Source organism: Corapipo altera, unplaced genomic scaffold (genome assembly GCF_003945725.1).
Source record: "Corapipo altera isolate COAL_440 unplaced genomic scaffold, ASM394572v1 2b, whole genome shotgun sequence".
In the NCBI taxonomy this organism is placed as follows: domain Eukaryota; kingdom Metazoa; phylum Chordata; class Aves; order Passeriformes; family Pipridae; genus Corapipo; species Corapipo altera.
Window position 1 is genome coordinate 28,104,167 of NW_020884874.1, and position 15,675 is coordinate 28,119,841.

Sequence of the window (15,675 nt, forward strand, 5' to 3'; positions counted from 1 at the left end):
AAAGTTAATTTCTTATGATCTTACATTCAAAGAAAATAAAAAGCTCATGCTGGGACTTGGTGTGGCCTTTTGGAACACAGCTTGGTTTCCCAGCTTACTTGCCTGACCTCTGTACTGAATGACAAAAACTATCAATACAATATGCAGAAATGATGTCACCCCTTTGGTATGAAGGGTGAGGGATGGCTCATTTGGGATATTTGTTTTAATGATATCACAGTCACACATTGTATGATTTGAATCAAATAGATGCTTTTGAGCTTAAAAAATTCAACTGATCTTTCGAAATTCTTTTGTTTTTGTCTGATACTCCAGTATGCTCCCTAGTACTGTTGCTATTTAAATGACTTCACAGCTGAAGCAGTAAACATATTCAAAGATATGTTTTATTTAAAAATTGAAACAAATATAACTAAGTAACTAAGAATTAAAAATCAGTTCCCAGTAACTGCAGTGGAAAAGTCACAAGTGGCGTGTGTAAAGTCACTATGAATCAAAATCATATGGAAACAGACCTGTCAATAAGACTCACTTGCCTCACAAAAACTGGACATCCAAAAAATAATTGCTCAGTTTATACCTGTGACCATGACAGTAAAAAAAAAAAAAATGCAAACCTGTCTGTAGCTTGCATGGGTTGAGCTGAAGAGCCACAGGCATCAGTGCAAATTTCACTTTCCACAGGCTTCAGAAGTTGATGGTAGGATTCAGTATTATGTATAATTAATGACAACTAGACATGAAAATAAAACTGAATTAATACAAAATCTTAAAATATGTTAGTCTAAGTGGTTATCTCAGAACCAAATTAAAATTCCCACTTTTATTTCAAGTTTTCACTATACTTATCTGGTTTATTACCTCTATTTTCAAATTCATGAAGATCTAAAATTCTCATGAAAGGCATTGCTAGAAACATATTAAAGATAACAGGATCCCCCAAATTTGCCCAGTTTTCTTGTTTTGCTCTCAGTGCCAGCCATCAATGTTTCAAATGAAGAGCATAAATTAGCTCAGGACAGCCTTGTTCTGAAAAGTAGTAAAGAAAAAGATCAGCACAGGTACTAGTACTTATTGAATCAGAACACAAAGAAATAAGAACTTAGGATATTCCCACAATACAGAAGTTGAAACATTTTTCTTTTGTATGCAGTCTCTTTGTGAAGGAAACTATAGGAAAATCTACCATTCTTGATACCTGGCATAGTTTTATAACAAATGGACTGTTCTAACAGTATATTTATTCACATTTGCCCTAAAGACAGTTGGTATAGGTATATGAATTTATACATTTATTTTGGTTTCTATTAGTGTGCTCACTGAGCCTCGTGGGCTTAGATGACATAAGTTTCTGAAGGTAAAACTTATTTGTATTATGTATACTTCTGCTGTATTTACTGTGATCTGTAAGTATTGCAATGATGCTTGCAGTATCCTGTCAAGTACTAGTCTACATCTAGAATGTGTACTGGGAAATATTTTTTTTAATACTTACATTTAATTCATTTAGCTCTAGCTGTCCTTTGGTTCCAAAACTGCACCTTGATAACAGCAGTTCTTAATTTAAACCAACTGCTCTCTACATGTGTGGATAAGACTGTCACTATGGTAGCAAAACACCTGGGATAAACTCCTAGGCCATTAAAAAAGACAGTTTTGCACTAATTTTAAGAGACCAGCATTTGGTCCTCTGCTTTACAGAACAACAGATAATGAGGCTTTTATTAAATGTTCTGGCCTACCTCTGCTCTCTTGTAGATGTTTTCCTTGGAGAATTTGCCACCTGTATCAGAAAAAAATAAGCTTATTCTTACCAAAATAAAAGAGTCTATATCTTTACAACACATGTTTCCTTTAACAGAAGGTAATGTGTTTACAGTCTCTGTGCTTCCTCATCTTGCTCGGACTTCATCACCTTGTCTTATCTCCCACGCAACTTGGTGTTTGCAAGTTCAGTAGTTTACACTGGAAACAGTGTAGTCAAAGAATTTTACTTCATTACACAGATAGAATTTCACATGTGCTCTGTATTGATGTCTTTTCCTGCAACCAGAAACAAGGACACATGAACTTTGGCACTCCATTGGTATAAAACTACACCATCCCACTTTTGAAAAACCAGTCAATTTTCTGAATGAGCTTCACACAAATGAGAGCATGCATTTCTGATGTAAAACCCAGATGCACAAGCCATCCCTCACTGATGAGAATGCAACACTAGCCAAAGTCTAATCCTTAGGGAGCAGAACAGTCCTGAGTAAAACATGGACAAATAATACAGGATTACAGTAACAATATTAATGGTAGAATACTACTAGTTTCTTATGCCAGACAGACACAGAAAACACTTGTAGGATCTTAGGAGATTCCTAAACACTCAGCCTAAAATCTGAGCAGCTATTAAAGGTTTGGACTTACTTCCGCTGTTCTTTTTAATTATGGAATCATTAAAGGAGTGTTCTTCTCCGTAAGGTAGATCCAAAGAAGCAGAACCTTTTCGTACCTGCTCTCTGTCAAGAGCACCCATGCCCTCTCTAGGTAATCATTCCAAAAAGCTGCAGATGGACATTACAGAAGCAGTTGTTGCTTCTCACACATCATCAAAACCTCAACTCTGCCTCATGGGTGTCAGAGATAAAACTCCCATTAATCCAAGATGGGATCAAATTTCTCAAATACAAGTCATCACGCCTAGAAAACCCACAACAGGTGAAAGTGGTCAGGCTGTTGCTGAGGAGGTGAGTTAAGGCAGTAATGACCTATGGATAGGTGACCTAGAATGGACAATTTCAAGGTTATCACCTGCCCAGGTGTCTCCCAGTGGGCATACTGTCCTGCAGAATGTGCCTTTTGAAATGTAGAGAGACTCCTACAGCTTTGGCTGTTTGCTCTGAGTCTTAATAGAAGATTGATAGTTTAAACACAATGCTTACAGCAGTGTTATTAATAAAATAGGTGCTTAAGGGTAATAAGCGCACACAGGTATCTCATCCCATTGCAGTCCTGTTTGCATGTGACTAATGATTATTTCCACCTTTTGGTATTTTATAAGCAAATGGCACTCTCATTACAGCTGTCACCTGAATTACTACTACTTCCATCAGTATACTAGGACAAGTATACTGGTTTACAAAGCAGTTCCTGACTTAGACCAGATATTGGTTTATGTGAATTACCAGTAAATCCTGCAACAAAGCCATAGGCCTAAATATTTTCTTTCAAAAAGCTTAAAAGAAGAGAAGGCAAAAAAATATTTCCTTTTCATTACACTTTGCTGTTGTGGCTGCAGGAATAGTCATCCTAACCAAGCTATTCTTACTCTTTTGTGAGGTGGTGACTTTTTTGGCCAGTGTTCATAATTTTTCTCATTTCTGTGAGTTTTACACTAATGGCTGTTCCTCAGCACAACACAGAACCTGAATGAATCCACTGCATAGATCCACTAATACCAACCTTTAATTCATGCAAGCATTGGGGATTTGCAATTGCAGAGAATGCACGGAAAACAGAAAATACCCAGGGAAGTATGAGATAGTAAGATGTCCAAGGAGTACAACACAAATTTGCTGAGCCAAATATTGCAAATTCTGCATAAATAACTTGCAGGCTTATTGAGAAGCAGAAGACAAAGAATGGTACTGAGATAGGAATGACAAGGAGATTGACAGAAGAAAGAGATCACCATCCCCTGCTTTGTGAAGAAAAACTGAAATAGAGTATTGTCCTGATGGGAATTTTATTTTATAGGGATTGTAAACAAGCTGCAATTAGCACTGTACTAATAAGATGCAAAAAAAAAAAAAAAAAATTTTAAAAAATTCTTATGTTACTACTTTGAAAAAACTCCAACAACTTCACAATTTAGAAAAACAAAACAAACCAGAAAAGTTTATGCCAGTCTTCATTTGCAATTTTCTGAGTTTGCATATTTTTTCTGGAATACTAATCTCTATTTTATTTATTCATATTAGAGCAATTTCAAAAATTCCTCCTCAGACATGTCGCATCATGTCAAAATTATTCATCATGATGAAGGCTTCTAGCAGCCTCTGGTTACAACACTGTGACATTTTCTAATAAATTATAAAGTGAAAAGATAATTTAGTCTCCATAACCAATTAATCCTTGGCTTCTTAGCAAAACTTAGTTCCAAAAAATATTGTGTCCACTAGTCTAGAGAGAGCTGGACTGCAATAATCAGTTCACCTCACTCTTTCCCTCAAAATAGTCAACATATCTAAATGCTTTCTAGTTCCAACAAACAGAAGAAGGATAAGCCTTAAAGACCATTTGAAAAGGGAGTCTGAAGTAGCCTCTTTGAACTCTCTGGTCTTCTTCAACAAGAAAGCAGACCAAGGAATGAGTTAGTATTTTGAAAAGGAGACAAAGGAAGGATTGTAGTTAACATGCCTCAGGCTTGATTTGGAGCAGGACCTCATCCATTTTCTATAGAACCTTTGGCTAACGTGTCCTGACTATTGAAAATAGTCCATTAACTTCATGGCTACTAACACACATACTAGGGAGGGGAGATACAATGTTATATAAACAGCAGGGACAACCAACATAAATATTTGGAATTGTTACAGTAGGTAATCAAGTTGACAGGTTTTGAATTGTGGGTATGTGAGCACCAGGAGTAAGTATTCTTAAGAAAACCTAATTTTGTGGATCCTAGTCTAATCTAAATCAAGCTTTTATAAGACTAAATGTTGAGGTTTTATTAATTTTAAACTCAGGGGTCTGTAGTATATACAAACACTTCTACTGTATGCAGACAAGGTCAGTGAGATGTTTCAGGTGTCAAGGGGGAAAGTTATCACATTTCTGGAATGGTAGAGTGAAGATTTATAAAGTTTTTACTGGCCTGAAGGAAAGAAAGAAAGTAAAAACATCTGCCAGAGTCATGAGTGGATTGTTGGCTAAATTCATTCAGCGGAGGAGTCTGAAATAGATCATCTCTGTCTTCAGCAGTAGGCGTTAGTGGAGTCATCAAAAATAATTATTACAGAGGAGTCCAGGACGTACCTACAGGGAATAAAACTAATCTGAAAAGGTAAATTAAATTCACAGAGTATGGATAGAAAAGCCAGTAGTTCTTACACTCCTGGGCTCACACAATGTGCTATGTTTACTAAGCTCTTATTAAAAAAGAACAGAGATACTTTTTTATCAAACAAGAACAGAAATACTTTTTATTTGAGTTTGGAATAGTACTTATGAATGTGTCATTAAAAGAGGGAAAATTGCAGACAACAGAAATTGCTACAAATACAGCTATTATCACACTACCCAGAGCTTCAGTAGTAAAACATCCACCCGAAAATACAAGCATGAATTTCACAGATTCATAGAACATCCTGAATTGGAAAGGACCCATAAGGATCATCAAACTCCAACTCCTGGCCCTGCACAGGACAGAACCAAAATCACACCATGTACCTGAGAGCATTGTCCAAATGCTTCTTGAACTCTGGAAGTCTTGGTTCTGTGACCACTTTCCTGGGGAGCCTGTTGCAGTGTCCAGCCACCCTCTGGGTGAAGAACCTTTTCCTTATATCCAACCTAACTTCCCTAAAAACAGCTTCATGCCATTCCCTTGGGTCCTGTCACTGGTCACCAGAGAGAAGACATCAGTGTCTGCCTCTCCACTTCCCCTTGTGAGGAAGCTGTAGACCACCATGAGGTCTCCTGTCAAGTCTCTCCTTCTCCGGACTGAACAAGCCAAGTGACCTCAGCTGCTCAATTTCAAGCATTGGCATTGCCTGTGATGTTTCTAATACACTCTAGAAACTCACCGTTGCTGAGAGAAGTAAACATGAGCGGATGGAGAAAAGGTTCAAACAGCTGAGCAGCAGTGACAGTAGTACAAATTTAAACAACTTTCTCCCTTTTCAGGATTTGAAGAAAATCAAAAGGAGGCTCTGAAGTTCCCAAGGTGCTCTGTCACAAGTGTGTCTGTGCTTGCCACTTGGCACTATCATATAAACAAGGTACAGTGCACCACGGGAATAGTGATGTGGCCATTTCCCACAACAACCCCCTCTCTCTCTCCTTGTAAACAAACCCTGGGCCATGCATATTCTTTACAGCTGCCCTGGCCTCTCCTCAGGAGCTCACATGAAAGCACTTTGACTGTGTTTTGCATTAGTTTGCTTCCAGTGCCAAACAGCCTCGGGACTCCCCAAGCGCATACCACAAGCCCCTGCTCTGGGAGGGCAGCCAGCAGGGCTGTGTGAGGCCCACAGCCTGGGGCTCTCCTGGATGCCGTGCTGCCTGTCAGGGCAGAGAAGACCCCTCTGTGACTTTACAATGGATGGTTAGACCTCTGGATCTAGAGTTATTCAGAGGATATGCTCTGTAAACTTGCCTTTGAGCAGCTGGAGCGCAGGGGAACAGTGGTTCTTGCAGCCAGAGCTGCTTGTTTGCCTCTTGGTGTGAAGGCTCTGGCCTTCCCCCTGCACTGACAAGTTTCTGTGGTTATACTGCTCAGGCCCCAGGCACGTTGATTTCTTCAGGGCTATTGAAAACTGATTAATCCCACTCTGGCAATGGTCAAAGACCTGTGAAATGTTGTACAGAAATTATTTCAATTCTTTTCTTTCTGAGGGGCTGCTCCTATACACTGTTCTTCCACTGCTCTGGCTGCAGGCATCTGACCCAGAAACAGACCGGCAGTGCAGATTAGGTTTGTATAATGGGGGTGTGGAAGGGGTTCAAACTATGTTTCTCAACCTAGGCCACCATAGGAGGCCAAAATATAAATAGATGCAAAGGCAAGGGTAATTTGCATGTCAAATGAATAAGGCCACGAGCTCACCCTAGGAATTCTTGCAAAATAAAACTTCTGTGGCAATTCTACCAACTTGTGTTCTGGTTATCCTTGTCTGATTTTGTCCAGATGTTCCACTTTCCCTTTCTTCTCTGAACAGTAGTATCTTTTTCCCTGGAGTTCCAATTCCATGTTGTATAAATTATATGTATTCCAGACTGTAATTACTTTCATAGATTAAGCAAAAAGATGACCATATAAAAGATGAATAATCCTAACAAGCCTGGTGCTACTCCACAGTTTAGCTTTTTGGGGAAAATTAGGCAAGTTTCTAACACAAAACTCTTTCTAATCTTGTGGTCCATAGTCTCCGAATTGAGTCTTCTACTATGGGGAATGCTTTGGGCCTCTGGACATGTCACTGTGTCTCATGCCTAGGCAGTCTGGCAGGAAACTAGAGTTGTAAAAGCACACTTTAACTTATTCACAAGTAATGATTTGATAAAACATGAACTTAAAGGGCTACTGCCCATCAAGACTTTCTCCAGAAAAACAGCCATATAAGAAGTTTCACGTGTGGGACAACGGAACTTACTGTCTGACAGGAAACTGGGAAGAAAACATTTAAGATGATGTCTGTTTCTAACTCATACTACATTTTGTTTTCTGACATTTTGTTTTGTTTAACAGACACTCACCTCAGACTTGGATCCACTGGAAGACGGTTCCATACATTTCATAAAAACAGGATTTGAAAGTCTGTTGTGGTGCAAGTATGGTATAAAAAATTTACAAATTTATTTTAAGCACCATGAGATGTATTTCCCTTTTGGCTCATGCTAAAGCTTGGGGTTGGAGGAGGAAAGAAAAAATAGCTCCTGTAATTGAGCTCTTCGGAGTAGGACTTGAAACTATGTCCTGCCTACTCACAGTGACCAGGTAGGACAAGCTTTCATTGCCCCACAGGAAAAGGAACAGGCATGCTCAGGAAGTCAGAAAGCATCATGAATTATCAAGAAGAGTTGTTTTGGGGAGGGACAGGGAGAACAAGGGAAGAAACAAACTAGTTGGCCAGGTCAAGAGAAATGCCCAATATCTGAAGGATGGAAAACCACTGCCATTTGTCACCACAACAAGGATTTGAAAAAAGAAAAAAGTTAAATTACAAAGGACAAACAGCTCTAGCACACAGGAGACCAAGGAGAAGTCTCTTCCTCAGATTGCTCATAGATATGAATCCCATGGAGAATCAAGTGCAGGTAAATAGTTGTTGAAAGCAGACTAGATGGTATAGTGTTTTTCAGAGACACATAGATCATCTTCAGGGTAGTGATGAAAAAAAGCTAGTCAAAATGTAGAGAATGGAAAGTAGCCCTTAGATATTGGGTAGTAAAATGTCAATTAATTTAACTTGTCTTAATCTCTGCCAGTCATAGCTATGAAGTGACAAACCCTCTTCACACTGTTGTCGTGTTCTAGGTCTCAGCCTTCTATCCCTCCTTCCTGGAGATTAGCTCCAAACAGAAAAGTACTGAAAAATAATCTATGTCTGATCAGAACACCCAATGTAAATGCACAAATACTTCTGTGTTAATAAACTAGCAAGGTGGCATGAGAAGCTCTTCTAACTGTGCGTGTCTAATTTGTGGGAAAAATGTAGCTGCTGTTAATTCTTTATATAAAACTGAGAATCAAGTGCTCTGCATCTGACCTGGGATTCCTCCTAAAAGAGATGGCTGAAAGGTTGCTCTGCAAGTTAAAATGAAACCCTATGACATGGTTCAACTGAAGAACTGAATTTCTTTGGAGATGCACAATTCCAGGGGGACTTCCTCTCACTAAATAGGGAGCAAAGGGTGTTCTGAGCTCTTGCCCCTGACAAATCGGGGTAAGAAAGACTGGGAAGTGAATGCAAGGCACAGAGGAGCTTTTCTGCATTACAAAAGGTAACTTCAGAAGGTTAGGTCAATAAACCTGAAGTATGTCAATAATACTATGTATAACCCCTATACATTTTAACAGCCCTTACCCAAACAAGACTATTTCATTTGGATATTTTTCTATCAGAAAGTCAATAGTTTAATTGCATCACCTAAACAGCAACCCAATTAAAGTTACCTCAGCAATGCATAGATACTGTTCAAATAACTCTCCCAAGCAACATAAGTGGTCTCAAAATGGCACCCTTTATGATAGCAAAGAAGATCCTTGAGTGACTGTCAGAAAGATAAAAGGTGAACAGCACAGCACTTTACCCACACAGTCTGCTTTTCTTGCCCTTCAAAATGCAATTGTATTGCTTTTAATGCTTTGGCATGTTCCCAGGGCTTTTTTCTGCAGCGAGATCAGGCTACAGGAAGAAAAGCACTGTGTTAACACTGCAGTGTCTTAAAGACTATTTTTATTGTTCCTATTTATTTCTGACCTCCTTATTTTTTTTTCTGCTTGACCTTTCACATGAAGACAAGGAAAAGAGTACCTTTCATCTGCCAGTTCAGTGCATTTTCTTTTCTTCTCTAGCAGAATTATAGGGTTTTAAGTGAACGTCAGCTATTCTGCCCCCAGGCTTTCACTTCACAGCAACTGTATATCTGGCCTTTTCTTTCCTCACTAGTAATGGCCTTTTTTAAATAAGGGAATGTTTACCAAGCAAAACCAGCACGGCCTCTAAGATTTGTGCTGAATGACAATGTTTTGGAAGTTAGTTTCCCTTGGGAGTCAAAACTGGTAATATGTAGTCAGGTATTTTCTTAGTGCTATTGGTTTGTTTACCAAACCTGCACATTTCCCATCATGGTTCCTTTGAACCATGATAACGAATGGCACACAAGCCTCTTTGCAATTGTGTGTTGCCTCCTGTCTAGAAACTGCTGTTTTCTTTTGTCTTCCTTCACGACCAATTCACTCTACAGCTCTAAGCATATGGTCCCAACGGTAATGCAGAAGCTTGTGTGCTCATGTACTGAATCAGAGAGAGACAGAAAAAGCATTAAGGTTTGAGAACCTCATCACTGATTTAGCACCTGGGCTATGTTAGCAACCTTGCATATAGGGAAGCTGAGAAGATGTCACCCTTCCTTATCCTCCTTCCCCTTGCTCTCACAATTTCCTAAACTGTCAGCCCTCGATCCTGTCCTATCCCAAGTTGTCTTAATTCTTATACTTGCATCCAGAGCTTTGGGAACAACAGAGCAATAGGAGAGTCATAAGTAGGACATTAAAATGAGGTGGATGTTGCACAGGAGCAAATAGGTTCAGATCTCCTTAGCTTCAAGCAAGGCTGCTGCCTCTGAGAAGACTGAGATGAACACTGCAGTCTTCACCTTTCTATGGCACTCCTGTTCTAACGAGACTCTTGAACTCCCCACCTCAGCTATCAGTGCTGCATTTATGGCCTCCTTTCCAGCAGCTCTGTTTGTGTCACTATGCAGGTAAAAGAAGCAGAACCCTATTCCCACCACCTTGCTGCAAAGAGGGACCAGCAACAGCATTGGCCTGGGACAGGAAGGCTCTTTCTTGTGGTTAGAAATTGTTCCCAGGACACCACATCCCAGGATTTTGGCATTAAGGGTCCTTGAAGTCATTTAGAGAAGCTGTTTAGAGATGAGGGACCAAGGTACCAGGGAAGGTGCTGTGTGCAGGTTTGCAGAATTTCCTCCTTAGGACTATAAGTCCTAGTTAGGACACAGGATACCCCAGCAAAAGGCAACGGGGCAGCAAGGTGCTTGTGCAGGTCTTCGGCAAGAGGTATGAAGGGCTCTAGAGCCCAAGAAAACCTTCCTGGCTTCTTTCTCCTTAGCTGATCTATAGCATGGACATAACGTATTCAATAACCTGTCTTAGAGACTTACTATCTGCAGTTTGCACGTGTCCTGCTGACCAGCCTGAAGACAGAGGTGTCTGTCAACTGACACTACCACATGACCTTATCTGCCACTTTTCTTGCTTTTATCACAACAGGGGATCCAATAAATGTTAGTCCGTGCAACTGTCCTCTTCACCCTCTCCTTGTGTGCAAAAAATTACTTGTAGTCCATTAATTATAAGAGAAAGGATAATATCTTACTTCATCCTAGTTACCCTGCATTTAAAATAATTGGAAAACCTCCTATTCTTTGTCTGGAAGCAGGTTCACCCAAGTTTCTTCCAGCCTGATGCCTGCAGTGTGCAAACCATTAAGACCTCATGTCAAAATGATAACATTCTTAACAAGTCTTTAGAAGCAGCATCACAGTTTTCCTATTTGCACAACTGGGACAACAGGATATGAAGTCCCAGTTAAATTAATTTAGCGGGTGTCTACAGAATAATAAAAACTTCCTTATGACAAGTTTGAATGTCTCTCTTTTTTCCCAAGTATACAAAATCTAAACAGGGGTTTTCTTTGCTTAAAACAAGTCACTGAACTCTCAAAAAATCAATTCTTCCAAAGAGGTATTCTTTGTCATATGGGATTTAAACATAAACTTTGATTTTGTTTTTAAAGATTGTACTTAAAAATATTTTCTACTACATTCCTGTCTTCAGATCTTAGAGTGAACTGTTGATTCACCCTGTTGCTCTATTCCTACCCCATATGCCGGTACTCAAATGCCTCTTGCAGCTTCACTCACACAGAAAAACCAGATTCCCATAACAACATTTAAAACAGTACAAGATACCCTCCTCTTCTCCAAGTATAGATGCAATAGTACAAATGTGCCATCTAACAGCATGGTTGAGAACATGAAAAAATCCACAGTGGATCAAAAATGGCATTTAGTACTATGTCCTGTGCTCAACAGTGGCCAGCAATAGATACCAGGGAGAAGTAAATGAGCACAGAAAGCCCAGATATTCTGCATGAATTTGTACTCAGTTTCTAGGGATTTGCTTATGACAGACACCTTGAACCATGGTAGGTATATTTGTACCTGTTAAATCTCAAGGTCTTTTTTATCTCTAAACCCTCAAAGCCCATTTCTGAAGCTCTGAGAACTCCTGGACCCCAAGACATGCTGTGGCCAAGGATTGCATAACTTAAACATGCAGCAGCGTGTGAAAATGTTATCTCCTGTTTATTTTGAACCCGATACCTGATGGCTTCATGGCACACTCACCTGCTTTGGTAATGGAAGCAACAGAGATAAACTCTTTCATAATGACTTTTCCTTCCTATTCCATCATCTATCTACTTCCACACTGCAAAACCACACCCTACTGCTTCTGGTAAAGAAGCCTCATAAGGAAGGGGAGACCCACCTTTCAACCACTATAGCACTGAAAAATACGTTAAATCTTTAAGAAAAGTCACATTTCTCGAGTTATAAGTAGTACTGCATTTTGCCAGCTGATTTGCATTAACTGCTTATTTACATGCCACTTCTCTGTAGTAAACATGAGGTACATTATCCTTCAGGTAGAGTGAATCATCACTGAAACAGAGATAAAATTTATCAGGTAGTAAGAACATGTACCCAGGCAGATACTAAGGAGCAGCTGACACCCACGCTGTATTTATGTCTTACTTCACTTGTCAATACTCAGACCTAACCCAACTGAAGGGGCCTTGCATGGAGGTGCTGTGTTATTGCCTGGTCAAACAGCCCACTGACACCCCAACTATCTAAACCGCTTCAGTCTCTGCTGCCTCTTCTCCTTGAGCTGTAGCACCAATTTGCAGACCAATAGGCAGCCCTTTCCTCCCCACTGCTCACACTCACACCTCCAATTCCCTGCCCTCCTCTACCAGAGCCTCGTGTCCACCCCCCAGTCCCAAAACAGACTATACTGAAAGACCAGACACCCCTGCCAGTTGCTATAAATACCATGCGAATGCCAGAGCCCAAGAAGAGATCTTTATGGTAACATCTTTATGGAAAAGAACACTTATAGTTAGTTTGCGATCACATCAGCTGCCCTTAACTGGGACAGAAAATTTGATTCATGGGGAGAGACACAAAGAAAGCTTCCATTTGCAGTTAGGAAGGTAGGCTAACATACTGACAATGCTCTGGTCAGAAGGAGAAGAGGAATATGGTAGAGATTGCTTGATAAAAGGAGAAGCCAGGTTTTCAAAATAACCAAAATTTCTCAGGTATCATACAAGCTGGTTTACCAGCTATTTACTGAAACCTTGACTAAGACCAAATAAAACCTTTCCTCCGTATTACAGTCTTCATGCCATAGTAAACAGCTGCAAGATAACTGCATCACAAACGAAATCCACTTCTATTTTGCAGACTGCATCTCTTTATATTGAAATATAGACTTTTGTGCAAAAAAGTTAATTACCCACAGGTGTTAATTAATTAATAACAAATCACTGGATCACTACCACTTCTAATATATGCCCTTCAATTCATCATGGGTACATCTATCTAAAACCTGTCCTACCTGTTTTCTGTTTACTACGTTGATATTTCCTTTCTACCACTATCTTCTCTGCTTCACAGGATGCTGAAGCCAACAAGTTTGGATTCACCAACAGCATTACAGAAGAAAGAGCATTACCGAATGAAGGCCAAGGTCAGCTACAGCCATGAAATTCTTCATAGGAGATAAACCCATAGAATCTGTCAGTATACTTCCTGCCCATTTCTTCACAGTAAGGTGCACACACAGAGCACACCACCTCCAACTTCCTTTTTCTGACCTGAAAGTTCTGTGCTTTCATCAGTAACAGCCTTCAGAAAGCACTTCCCTTGTTAATCCTAAAGTGGACTTCACAAGTCATCCCAAAAGACAGGATTCCTCATGTCACTCTTTCATGTTTTTTGAGGTTGTAATAGCCTTAACCGAGCAGTTCGTTCTTTGCACCTGCCTTTTTGAAGGTTTACTTAAATGATTTACTGCAACTATTAAAAAGTTAAGCTAGATTATCCAACAGTGTTTAACCATGTGGTCATGAGTCATTAGGTCATGCGGTAAATCAGGCCAAGCACTTCTTGTGGGAATACACCTGTGAGCTAATTTTAAAGTGGGTTCTCTGAAGTTCTCAGTTTATGAACTTATGAGACTTTTCCCATTAATGCTTTGTTAGCACAGCTTACCCACTGGACTGCTCAGTATGGATGAGTGCTGTGTAGCCATAAAGAAATTATGTATGAAAGGTAACTTAGAATCTTAAATATGATTATCAGTGCACACCAGCAGCTAATTGAAGTTCTCTCATCTTTCACATTCTTAGTGTTGATACAGGATAGCACCTGCTAAGCCACTTAAGTCATATAATTTAGTGTCACAGAAGAACAACAAGGAAAGGACTTGAGAGATTGTACAGATCAGAGATTGTACAAAGAGAGTTAATTTTATCTGGACTGTCCAGTTGATAAAAATCCTTATGAGGGTTTTGCCAAACTTGCTCTTGACCCCAAGGGGTCTAGATAAGTTATGTCAATTTGATGTTCATCCTTATCTCATTTTACTATCATCTGAATCATACTTACATTACAGTACTTAAAATACTTTACTTACATTATTGTTCAAATCCTCTGTAATCTATACAAGCTTGAAGAATGTTTCAGTCTTTTCTAGGAAACTCAGGGCCAGTTTGTTCTACATACCTTTCAAATAATTATATCAGTTCTTTGGAAATGCTGACATCACTGCAGATTGATTGATCAGAGATACTGGAAGAAGGAGAGGCATTGAAGGAACTGGAAGAGGAATATCCTGCGTTCGCCTTTGAGGCAACAAAAACAGCAGTGGGAAGGAAGAAAGCCACATGAAAGCACGTCTCCTCCAGACAGCTTCTACCAAGATGATAAAAGAAATTTAAAATAAATGTTTATGCCACGGGAAACAACAGGAAAACAGGAACTCTCCTGCATAGCGTCAGGGAAACAAATGATGGCTCTAATTACAGCTTTTTAGATATTTGAAGTCTCGTTAAGCTTACAATATCTCAGAAGCAGAAGAGGACAGATTTGTCAGTCCAAAAGAGACATTACATCTAGATTCATTCCTTTTTGTGCCTTCTCTGCTTCTTCTTTAGAGTCTAACAACAGCTGCCCAGGATGTTAACAAATAAAGTAATATTCCTTGGCACTCTTATCCAGGTTAGGCATTTTGATTGGCTTTCAGATGCATAGCTTATATGTACATGAAGTGTCAACAACCACAGCCATACCCCAAACTTTTGCTGCTTCTTTAATGTTATCTTCTTTTGGAAGTTTTCACTCCCAGAATGCTCAAATCTAGAACCATACTCCTCTAGCATGTCCACTAAGTATGCACCTACATTTGCTGCATGTTACTTTGTTGAAGTCTGTCTAGATTTTTTTTAATACTGTCCTTGTCAGCACAATATCTGAACAGGTTATTTATTTTAACAGTCCCCAAAAGATAATCATAGCTTTTTTTTTTTTTTTGGTATTTTGGTATTTTGGCACTTGGAAAGCATCCCAGGGCCTAACTCCCATCAAAATTAATTCAAAGTAGGCACCCATGTCTAGACAGCTTAAATGCAAATGTATTACTTCCTATAAATCAAGCTTTTCTAAAGGCCTACAGACAGAAAATGTTCCTGAGGGATCTCTCTTGCCTGCTCACTTCTCTTTTAAGCATTGGTTTCCACCAACAGATCCATCATTCCAACATGCAATAACTGTTGGGAGTTGTGAAAGCCTGGGGTGAGACAGTCTGGTAAGTGTAATCAATGCTACTGGTGCCCAGTTAATGAAAAAAACAAAATCTTTTGGTAATAAGAAGTTGGCTGATATTTTTAGGACTAATTAAAACCATTTGAGTTGCAAAAGAAAAAAAAAAAACCCAATAAAGTTTTAGGTATATTATGTTGCTACAGTCAAGCCAGGTTTAGATTTCTTTCTTTAAAAGCTTTTCATATGATCATAATTAGTTCTCAAGAAAGAAGACCAAGAGGATGCAGACAGTTAGTAACATATGACCAAAAAATGTGGAGA

The 15,675-nt window shown here is 39.4% G+C and overlaps 1 long non-coding RNA gene across 1 annotated transcript; it reads right to left on the minus strand.

Moving 5' to 3' along the window:
* Positions 1-453: 453 nt before the first annotated feature.
* LOC113942869 lies at positions 454-2,039 on the minus strand. The gene is made up of 4 exons (XR_003526084.1): positions 1,878-2,039; positions 1,743-1,783; positions 862-1,029; positions 454-733 (listed from the first exon to the last, which is right to left on the minus strand). It is a non-coding gene; the product is annotated as an uncharacterized LOC113942869 (long non-coding RNA).
* Between the last annotated feature and the right edge of the window lie 13,636 nt (positions 2,040-15,675).